Source organism: Rhinopithecus bieti, unplaced genomic scaffold, assembly GCF_001698545.2.
Source record: "Rhinopithecus bieti isolate Rb0 unplaced genomic scaffold, ASM169854v2 scaffold_26425, whole genome shotgun sequence".
In the NCBI taxonomy this organism is placed as follows: domain Eukaryota; kingdom Metazoa; phylum Chordata; class Mammalia; order Primates; family Cercopithecidae; genus Rhinopithecus; species Rhinopithecus bieti.
In genome coordinates this window covers 118,177-129,431 of record NW_016811900.1, presented here as the reverse complement: position 1 = coordinate 129,431, position 11,255 = coordinate 118,177, and the positions used below count along the sequence as shown (strand labels likewise).

The window sequence follows — 11,255 nt, the reverse complement described above, 5'->3', positions numbered from 1 at the left end:
CTCAATAGACATCTATAGAACTCTCCACCCCAAATCAACAGAATATACATTCTTCTCAGCACCACATCACACTTATTCCAAAATTGACCACATAATTGGAAGTAAAGCACTCCTCAGCAAATGTAAAAGAACAGAAATTATAACAAACTGTCTCTCAGACCACAGTGCAATCAAACTAGAACTCAGGACTAAGAAACTCAATCAAAACCGCTCAACTACATGGAAACTGAACAACCTGCTCCTGAATGAGTACTGGGTACGTAACGAAATGAAGGCAGAAATAAAGATGTTCTTTGAAACCAATGAACAGCATTTTAAAATAAAGAGTATAAATATTTTAAAATTCCTTCTCTAAAGGAGAAATAAAATTGTGTACTATCTTCTTACTCTGAAACAGATGGCTATATAAATACAACATACATCTCCAAATCTACAATAACCACCTTTTTAATAAAATATAAATGTATTATTAGTGTTTGGATAATAATTTAGTGGTTGATGTCAAGAGTGATGTTATAAAGTTTAAAAGTTTAATGTTTTTCTTCTTATAAAATAAATCTAGATGCAAACTCCATCAAAGAGTTCAGGAAAATACAGGGCATCACTCAATATAGAATTGACTTTTGAAGCTCTTAACATTTTCAGAGAATCATATATGGGTCACTAACCACACAGAGCTTATGAAGAGAAACACTGGGAACAATGAACCTTTGAGGAGAAAATGGAAGTATCTTTCAATGTTGCTTTAACAATTGATTCATCTATTGTAAAGAGCTAAAACTCAGTGATAATAAATTTGACAGTAACCCATTAGTAATACTCCTAACTGATTTCATGAAGACCGGTTCTGCAAACCTTTCCTATAGCTGAGAAAAATCAATACCAAATCTTGCCTAAGAGATGCAAGGTGAATAGAGAAAACTAGTGGGATACACACATCCTGCTGTTTGTCTGTCACCTGGAAACAAACTCCAGTTCTTCCAGAAGCATTTCACTGTCAACTTTGTATTTTTACCAAGATTTCATTTACCTGAGGAGTAAGCTGCTGGGGCAAATGTGTTATCAACTGGGCAGAAAAGTAAGTCTAAAGAACATTCACCCTTCCAAAGTCTGCCAGATGATAAATAGGATATTGGAGCTTTCTATTACATACTCCTTTTATCCACTCAAACTCAGTAACACTAAGAAATAATTATATATGCTCTATAATCAAACTACAGAAGGATCTTGGGCAAGATATAATGCAGCTGATAGAAAAGAGATGGAAATTAAGGATTTCTAGATGAGATGACGATGATGATGGCTAACTTTTGTTGCGCTCTTATTATGTAAGTTACTATTAAAAATGCTTTAAAATAGCTTCCCAATTAATTTCCACAACAACCTCATAAGAAAGGTGATAATATTATCTCAATTTTGCAGATGGTTACATTGAGGCACACATGAATTAAGTAACATGTCCAAGGCCACAGAAAATAAACACAGGAGATGGGATTGATTACAGGACTCCGAATACAAAGCTCAAGCTCTTGACCACTGTGTTGGCGTTCATACACGTCCCCTGGGACTTACATCCTAACAGAAATAAACAAAAAACAACTTTATCTACAATTCTCTCCATTTCTCTTCATTCTCTCTTCTGATGCAAAAAAAAAAAAAAAAAGAAAGAAAGAAAGAAAGTACTTCCAAAGCTGTGTAAAATAACTGCTCACTGGTTTAAAGTTTTCTGACCCATCTTCCCTCTCTCCCCACAAACCTACCACTCAAATTTAACATATATTTGATTAATCTGATTCTGAATTAGTCTCATAATAAAAGTCAGGCCATAACAGAAAAATAGGGGGACAGAAAGCAAGACTCATTAAGAAGGAGCAGGCTTAGCTGGGAAGGCTCAGGTATTAGATACTGCTATGTTGAATCTTCCTCCTCTATAAATGGTTGGGTCCCCTGGATAGTGAGTTAAAGGCATGGATATAAACTGCTGACTGACCCAGTGTAAGAACTGTCAAAATGGTCGATAGAAAACAAATGAACAGCACTGAGGCCTTAACTTGGCTTTCTAAAAAAGGTCCCCTCAGAAATACCATCTGGATTTATGGAAGCAGTATCAGGAAGAAATCTGAGAAACAGAAAGCTCTATTCATGAAGCTAGGCTTACCTCATCCAGTGGAAAACTTCTCAATACAGCATCAAGTTTACACCCTCTACGATTTCTGTCAAACTCAGAGGATACTTAGGGTTTTCTGGTTGTTTCCACTGAAAATGGGGTGGGGAGTGAAAGAAGGCCCACAGTGGGCAGCAGGAGACTTGAGTTTTCCTCTCACACTGGCCAGTGAATGATAATCAACCAATTAAATAACAATTTCTAAAGCACCTGCCAGCTCTAAGAGTCTCTGACTCTGTAAGAAGACCTCAACATGATCAGTCTTTGCTTATAAAGTAAAATAGAGTAAGAAGATGGAAGTACAGTGGGTGAAATTCAAATGTTAATAATGACAAAAGCTATGGCCCAGCTTCCAATTATTTCAGCTGATTGCTGCTATCAGCAAAGAATTGATGTGAAAATCTTAGCATCTCAATTATAATACACCCATAGATAAATATATGAAAATAATATATAATATATCCGTAACTCTTTCTCTCAGTGCATTTCTATTCCTTATTCCTTGCCCTTTCCCATAGGCTATTTTAGTATATTTAAAGTATCTATTATGATGTCCATACAGGAACTTGATTCATGTCATCAGATGAGGAAAAACTGCTGTCTATCCTATATAAAAATCAAGGAATGCATTAAGAAGGAATGAAATTCTGATACATGCTACAACATGGATGAACCTTGAAAACATGCTAAGTAAAACGGGGCAGAGACAAAAGGAAAAATACATACGACTCCATTTAATATACTATGAGGTACCTAGAATACCAAACTCATAGACACAGAAAGTAGAATAAGATTACCAGGGACGGGGGAAGGGGAATGAGTAGTTACTATTTAATGACAGCAGGGTAAGGTTTCTGTTTGGGTTGATGAAAAAGTTCTGGAAATGGATAGTGGTGATGGTTGCAAACACTGTGAATATATTTAATGCCACTGAAATATAAACTTAAAAATGGTAATAATGGCAAGATATGTGTTATATATATTTTACCACAATAAAAAATATCAAAGCATACAGTATCTCCTTCATAATCACCAAAACGAAGAAAAAAAAATGCCACATATTTTCTCTTTGAAATATTTTTAAAAGTAGACTGTAGCTGGCAGCAGTGGCTAATGCCTGTAATCCCAGTACTTTGGAAGGCCAAAGCAGGAGGGTCACTTGAGTCCAGGAGCTCAAGACAAACCTGGCCAACATAGTGAGACCCTCGGCTCAATTGAAAAAAAGAAAAAAGTAGTAGACTGTAAGTTCCATAAGAACCAGGACCAGATCTGTTTTACTCACCACTATTACACAATAGATTCCATAAATGTTTGTTTAACAACAAATGCTTTTTTAAAAGGAGAGGATTAAAAAGCACCAAACTGACTATCCATGAGAAAGCATAATGGGGCATACTCCAGGGGAAAATACCAACATAACTATTTCTAAGCTCCTTCAGGAAAAGGTACTGTTTCATCCATACTTCCTTTATATAGCAGGTCTTACAATGTTTTACACATAGTAGGTGGCTAATCAATATTTGCAGAATAAGAGATATATCACAATTGTAAAAGCAGTCATATTATTGCTCTACTTTTTAAAAATTACTTTTGCAAATGTACAATTCTTTCTGTCACAGGATGAAAAAAATCCTCACAACTCACACAAAGTAAAAGTAAAAATATAAATAGCTAAAACACATTATTCTCAGAAAAGAAACAGTAAACACAGGGCACAACGTCTTCTAAACAGAAAAAAAAGTTTTTAAAAAAGAGAGGTAAATTTGATCTATCTTTGGAAGAAAATCCAAATATTCACTCCCAAAAATCAATGTCCAACCTCAACAGTAAATAGTTGAATGAATACAGAAGCACCGCACCATTAAAGAAATTCACTCACAGTGAACCACAACAGTTACCAGTATTTCTGTCAATTAGCCTATCAACTAATCAGGTGATCTTTCTTACATTTACTTATGTCACAAATTATACAGAACTGGCTTATAGACAACATGCAAGCTCCTGATGATTTTCTTAATATTCACCAACTACACATTTATATTTTACATAAAGGACTAAGTTAATTAAACTATACATAAGTGGAATATTTTTAAAGCAAAAAATCAAATGCTGGCATCCTTAACATTCAGCATGTATATAATAACAGGTGAATCCACATAAAGTCACTAGAGCTAAGTAATGTTATTAGTCTCACTCTGAACACTATTAAAACGTGTCCTTCAAGTTCAAACCCCCACCACATCAAATATGTCAACTGTGTGACAATTAACAAAGGAAACAAAAATTCAGTCTCTGAAGACGTCAAGGTTTACATTCCTATCTCTCAATTTTATCTACTTTACAAGCAGGTAAGCATCATTGGAGTAGGCTGTCTGCTACCATGGTCCTTCATGAATGCAGGGGTTCTCTATTAGCATCCAAAATGCTAATAGTCTACTATTAGAGCTGGCACTTCAAGCAGAACTGCATGAAGAATCATCACTTCTGTACATGAAAGCATAACCACTACAGGTGTAATGATGCAAAATACCAGCACACTGACCTCTGCTCAGCAGCACACACTTAAAGCAGGTGCATTTCTGTGATCCAAAAGGGAAGGAAGTAGGATGAGCAGGGAGAAAGCCCCAGGTCCCTAATATATTAGAGATATTTATTCTACTCAGATCCAATCCAGCTAAATTCATGGACATCAGTTTACTCAAATGGAAAAAGTAGTCTCTCGTCCTTCACTTGCTTGACTCAGAGGGCATTCAGCCAAGCATAGCCAGGCAAAAACAATCTTTAAGATCTCTTTCAGCTATAATAAATAAAGACTAGTTTCAGAAGGAATAAGACTCAGATATGGCAAAGAAGCAGTCGTAAAACCTTTTCCCCATCTTATCTCTGCTACTGGTGTTTACAAACTAGGAGCAGTAGCCTCGGGAGCCTCAAAAGACTCTCCCATGAGTAACCTCCAGTCAGATCCCTAATTTAAATACCCCCTTTATCAATCTGTGATGTTTCTGGCAGTTAAATAGAAGGAAGTGAGTAAAATGACATGCATAAAATGAATCCTTTTTAAGTTGTAAATGAGTGAGTCAGGATTCAGACTTGCCGAGATGCTCCAAATTAAAACCCCTGCTATAATTTTAAGCATGCTCTGTCTTACCGTTCTGCTGTTGTCTCCCTCAGGCTTGATTCACCTGGAACTCTTTAACATGTCTCTAGAAATGTGTTTGCACCAGGCCAGGCTCATACAGCAACTGAATTCACATCTTTCTGCACTAGCAAGCTGAAATGGTACGGCCGTACTACAACCAAGAGAGGGGGATGCATAAGCAAGCAAAAAAAAAAAAAAAAAAAAAAAAAAAAAAAAAAGCCCAGCAATCTCCTAAGAGAAGCTAATCTCAGTGGAATAAGACCAAAATCTGTTCAGAAGAAACATGTCAAAGGACATGCTAACATTCACTATCAATAGCTTTAACAGCTCAATTATTTTTTCCAAAAAATCTATTTTTTTTTTTTTCCAAACACGATGGACTTGCCTGTGGAGTTCCCAGGAAGGCAGAGTAACCGGGCTCTGCAGCAGCATTGCAGCCAAAGTATCCGTGCATATGCTGTCCAGGCAATTCACAACACACTGTCTTTTCAGAAAGATATTGATTTGCAATGCAGGGCTGCTTCAAAAGAATGCAGAATGGGAGCCAAACAGCTAATGGTGATTGCATAGGAGGAAAAACATTTAATCAAGGGGATGCACCTCATCATGCTCAATTCAATTTTTTTAAGAGCACTGGAGAAAGCCAGTAAGTGTCCTGAGTGACAACCCCATTAAATAATAATCTGGGATCCTATAGAAGGCCAAGTTTCAGCCACCATCATGCATGCTGCAAAAGCTGCTAAAATGGTGTCTATGTGTATATATTTGTCATATGCAAATGGAGTATAATAAGAACTCTAAAATAACCATACATCAAATACATGGTTAAAAAAAAAAAAAAAAAAAAAAAAAACCACAGGTGCAGCATACACAGAACCAAAGTAAAAGAATGCATAGTTATGAGCTTGCAGAATTTTTGGTGGACTTAGAGCTCATACCACTCTGAAAAATAAAATACCAAAACAAGCCAGATCTCACAATCCTTAGGCAAATTGTGCCAAGTCATGCCACAAGGTGCGAGGCAGCAAAGGAAGGATGCCAGACTGCTACTCTCACAGCGACCCCTACAGGAGAGTGGTTGATCCATTCTTTTTTAAAGGAGTTCCTGTCCTCCGTACACAGAATCACGAAAGGATATAAATTAGATTAAGATACAACAATACAACTGAGAAATACCTTAGGTAAGAAATAAAAAAAGGCATGAAATCTAACCTTGTAAATATTCACTTATTTAAAAAATTAAAGTACAAGAGGAGGTAACTACTGTGTCAATGATAAGTGGTCAATATTCCCAAAGCTCCCCAAACTGGGGTATACAATGATAATGAGAAACCTCAGGCAAAGTGTTTTCCCTTCACATCCTAATTGGTTTAAATGAATCATCTCTTCTTTCTCCCACTTGCAAACCATCTTCACCTTCATTATTTTGAACGACACTATGAAGATACTCAACTTTGTTTTCCTGCAACACAAAAGCTCACTTAAAATCTTTTTAAAAAGTTATTGTTCAAACACAAATATTACATACTTTCATCTTCAACAAAGCCAAAAGAGAAAGCTATCTCCTTAATATCTGAAAACTATTGAATTATATGAGCATCATTTCTGCAGAACAGACTTCAACAGGTCTTTCAAGAACCTGAGGTTTTTTTTGTGATTATCCCTCCAGCCCAAAAGACACCTTTTCAGAACCAACAGTACTTCTTATTGAGTCATTCAAGATTTAATCATATGTCACCTCATAAAACTCTCTTGTATTGTTGGCATTTTCCCCATTTTAAGTCCCTTGATAAATCACACCAATTGCATTTTTCAAAATTTATTTAAATACCACATAATACAATGCTAGGCATCTAGCAAATATTAAATTAACATTAAAAAATTAATGAATTTCCCAACTCCATATTTTAGGGCTAAAAGTTCTTCTTAGGCTATCCCCTTTCCCCTATCATTCATAAAATGTTTGTGTTCACTAAGACATCTTGTATAAAAACCAACAAACACAATAACATTTCTCCTTTAGTCTTTCATCTATTCATTCAGCCAACACGTTAATGTGCCCAGCAATGTGAAGAGTCATATTCTCTGCCTTCAGTGAATGCCTTGAGTGATTAGAAATAAAGCAAGTGATTATAATACACTGAAATGAGTATTTTGAGAGTGCTCTATTCAGTATAAACAATATTCCTTAGGTGGCTCAAAAAAGACTTCACAGAGGAGGTACCGTAAAGCTGAAGCTTCCAGTACTACCCAGGAGAAGAAGGACATTTGGGGAATAGCATGAAGCCTGAAACTGGAAGCTGTATGTGGAAATAACCAAGCCGTACCCACATTGGTCACCATTGTGAAGGCTCAGAGGAAAGGTGGCTCAATGCCCACGCAGAAAGGGCCCTGTAAGCCATGCTAAAAAGTTGGGAATTTTATCCTATAGGAAGTTGCCATTTAATCCAATAGAAAGGCCCTACAGGACTAGAGGCAGAACAGTAGCTGGATGAGGCTTTTCATTTTCCGACAGGGTAATGGTGTAGAAATGGATTGGAGAGATGAAGGAAGGGAAGTGGAGAGGCCACTTGGAAAGCTAAGCTAGTGTTTCAGACAAGGCCCTGAACTAAAGCCATGAAAATGTGGGTGGAAAGACAACAGAGGTAAGAGGCATTCACCATAAGTTACCTGCCGAGATACTGGACATGAAGTCTAATGGAAAGGGAAAATCTATACTGAATTCTCTCATATAACTAGGTGAAAGGCTGGTTCATAAAGAAACCAGTGAACACAGGAAGAATACAAACTTGAGCAAAAGAGGAAACTATCATAAATTCAATTTTTTACACACTGAGTTTTAGGTATCTCTGAACATCCAAGTGGACATGTTGCATAGGCAGCTGTCTAAGGGTCTGGAGCTCAGATGATAGATCGAAAGTTTGCTTATATGCCTAGGTCAGGGTTTCCTAGAAACAGAGCTGGGCTCGGATCTTACACTTTATTGAGGGCATGCTCTCAGTGAAAAGAAATCAGGAGGCAGGACAGGGAGGGGAAAAGCCAAGGAAGAATGTGGCCTCAGACAAAAACTACACCCAGCACCAGTCTCCCCTGAAACAAGAGGGCCAGGCTTTTGTATCCCTGGGCTGATCAGTCACTGACTGAGACCTAGAGAGGAAGGACTTCTGTTCACCCTACACACCCACTACCAAGTGGATCTGAGCACAGCACCCATCCAACTATGATTCAGTCACAATGGACAATTTTTATTTTCCTCAAAGCTGGTTCCTTAGGAATCTTTATGTTTGCTGTTCTCTCTGCCTAGAATTTCTTCCCAGATAACCCCTTGGCTGACTCCTTCCCATTATTCAGTTGGACCTCAGGTATTGCCTCTTCAGAGTCCTTCTCTGGTTTTTCTTTGCTGTTGCTCCTCCCTCCCCTATCACATTACACTGTTTTTGTTCATTAATTTACTTTGTTTGTCTTCCTCCCCCACTAGAATGTAAACTGCTCAAGAGCATGGACTTCTCATTTGTTCTCCTGTGTTTCCCCAGCCCCTAGGACAGTACTCAGTACTTGCTGAATAAATAAATAGTAAGTGGAGTTGCTGATGACAGAAGTTCAAATTCTGTGGACAGACATAGAGTGGAAATGGATGGGGAGCTTGAGGAATGGGTAGGGGAAAATAATAGTGTCAACAAGCGTGTAGACAACAAGTCTGACTATAAAGCAGAAGAGAGCAGCGAGAGGGCAAAGCTGCAGGAAATTAATCATTATGTCATACAGGATTCACAATCTATGGTGTTAAGAATATCTTCATTAGAGATCATTGAGATGTGTCTGAAACTATACCACAAAAGAACAACAGTAGAGCTTAAAATAAAACTATAGCTTCAAAGAGAAGAGACAAAAGGCTTGTAAAACAATCTCAGTGGACAGAGAGAAAACAAGACTAACATCTACTAGGTCATTTTGTGAGTAAACAAAATTGATCCCTTGAAATGCCTGCCTTTATATGAGACTTTTTTAAATTCTAAAAAGCAGTATGCACTTCCCTGACTTTTAAAATAGATTATAATAAACACAATCTAATCTTCAACTGATAATGGGGCCAATTATAAACATCAGTGGCAGCCCTCAGGGTTTAACAGTGAGTATACAGGGCCATCTGGCTCCTAATCTCAATAACCTGACACCTAAGTGTTCTTCTGTTTCATTTTTATGATTCATTCTCTTTTTACCATCAAAATTGCCTTATTATGACCCTACATGTGCTTCTCCTTCTAATATCACCACACTCTTCTCAGTCTTGCTACAGGCTTCCTCAGCCATCCCCGTATTGGGCAACTACATAATCAGGCTTATTAGAAGAGTGTGTGAACGCTTTGAGTCAACAGGTGGGTTCAAAGCAGAACCAGGAGCTTTCTCCTGAGTGGAAAACATGTAGGTCTTACTCCACAGGCTCTGCAGTACTCAGAAACCCTTGTTTCATGTCAACCTTCCTGGAGCTATCTCAGACACAAGAGGCTGCCAGATGACTGATCTTCACATAAATAGGGTCTGACGGACAGGTGGGGCCAAACAAAGAAATTTTAAAGCCTGGAAAAAATAATTGAAAAAAGGGACAGAGAATTACTTTTATTCTGTCTTCATCTCTTTTTTTTCTTTTCTACCAACAAGCCTGTGAAGGGAAAACACTTTTTTTTAACTGAACAAAGAAAAAGAGAACACTACAAGCAAAATTTTAAAATATGAGGGGAAGAAAAGAGTACTTCATATAGACTGCGATCTAACCATAATAATCCCTACTTTAGGAATTAAGTTTTCACAAAATTTAAGTCTACACAGAAAGAAAAAAAAACTGAAATCTTCAGTTTTCAAAAGTAATAAAAGGAAACAGAAATTTTCCAAAAATAAGCTGGTTTTCAAATGATTATAATTCCATATAACCCTAGCAACTTCTTTCTTTTTTAAAATAGATTATATTTAGTAATATATTAGCAATCTATTTTATGTTGTAAATTTTATGGTAAAATTTCATGTTATTGATTTTAAATGTTCATTTTTTTAGTAAGCCTAAACCCCAACCTTTTGTGAACCCTAAAACTTTATGACTTAATTCTCTTCTGATGTCACTCATTACTTACAATTTCATATATTTGAAGAAATGTCACTTATCTAAAATACTTTCCCAAAACACCGTGAAATTCTGGAGGAATCTGAATTGAATGTTTAACAGCCATTTCTTAACCACAATACCAAACCTATCCATATGTCATGCATGACATTGCATGGCAACGTTGAGGTTTTCCTCCTAATATTATACAACTTTGAGTGTTTTCTTGATTCTGTAGGGGAAAAAAGGAACTAATTTTATCAGTAAACATAGGTGATTCTATCACAACCCAATAAATCTGTTCCTAGCAAAACTTTACATTCTGTTAAATTACACCCTAAAAACCAAATGACTTATGTGGAAAATGATATTGAGGAAGACCATTCAAAACCTACACATCCAGAACACTAATAAAAACAAAACAATCCTAACAAACACACAAACATGCCATATTTTCTTCATCTCTGCATTCCCTACATTGCTGATACAATTTTGCATACAAAGGATGCTATCATATGTCTTGGCTCAAGATAAATCCTGTGCTGATCCCTATGAACTGCAGAAGGTGAAAAATGTTTTGTTATGAAATTCATCTAAGTTGGAAATTAAAAATCCAAAGCTAGAGCTATAGCAAGGGAACTTCAGATTGTTAAGGTTGTCAAGAAGCAGCATGGAAAGTTGACAATTATGACTCTATAACAGAAACTGGTAGATGCAGACTATCATTAAAAAAAAAAAATCTTATTTTTGCTTGGCTTTCAAAAAAATCTGATTTCAGGGCACTGCTTTCTTTTTGAGACAGGGTCTCACTGTGTTGCCCAAGCTGAAGTACAGCGGCACGATTATGAGTTACTGCA

General features: G+C 36.8%; 1 protein-coding gene across 4 annotated transcripts in view; it reads right to left on the bottom strand.

The window, feature by feature from the left end:
• CDK14 (cyclin dependent kinase 14) overlaps positions 1 to 11,255 on the bottom strand; it is a 606,959-nt gene that overhangs the window by 491,170 nt on the left and 104,534 nt on the right. Inside the window, exon 1 of one of the 4 annotated variants that reach the window (XM_017895346.1) lies at positions 5,313 to 5,576. The exons of the other annotated variants lie outside the window; for them this stretch is intronic. The gene's annotated coding sequence lies outside the window, so the exon portion shown is untranslated. Of the gene's footprint in view, positions 1 to 5,312; positions 5,577 to 11,255 lie in introns of those variants that run through there. 4 annotated transcript variants of the gene reach the window in all.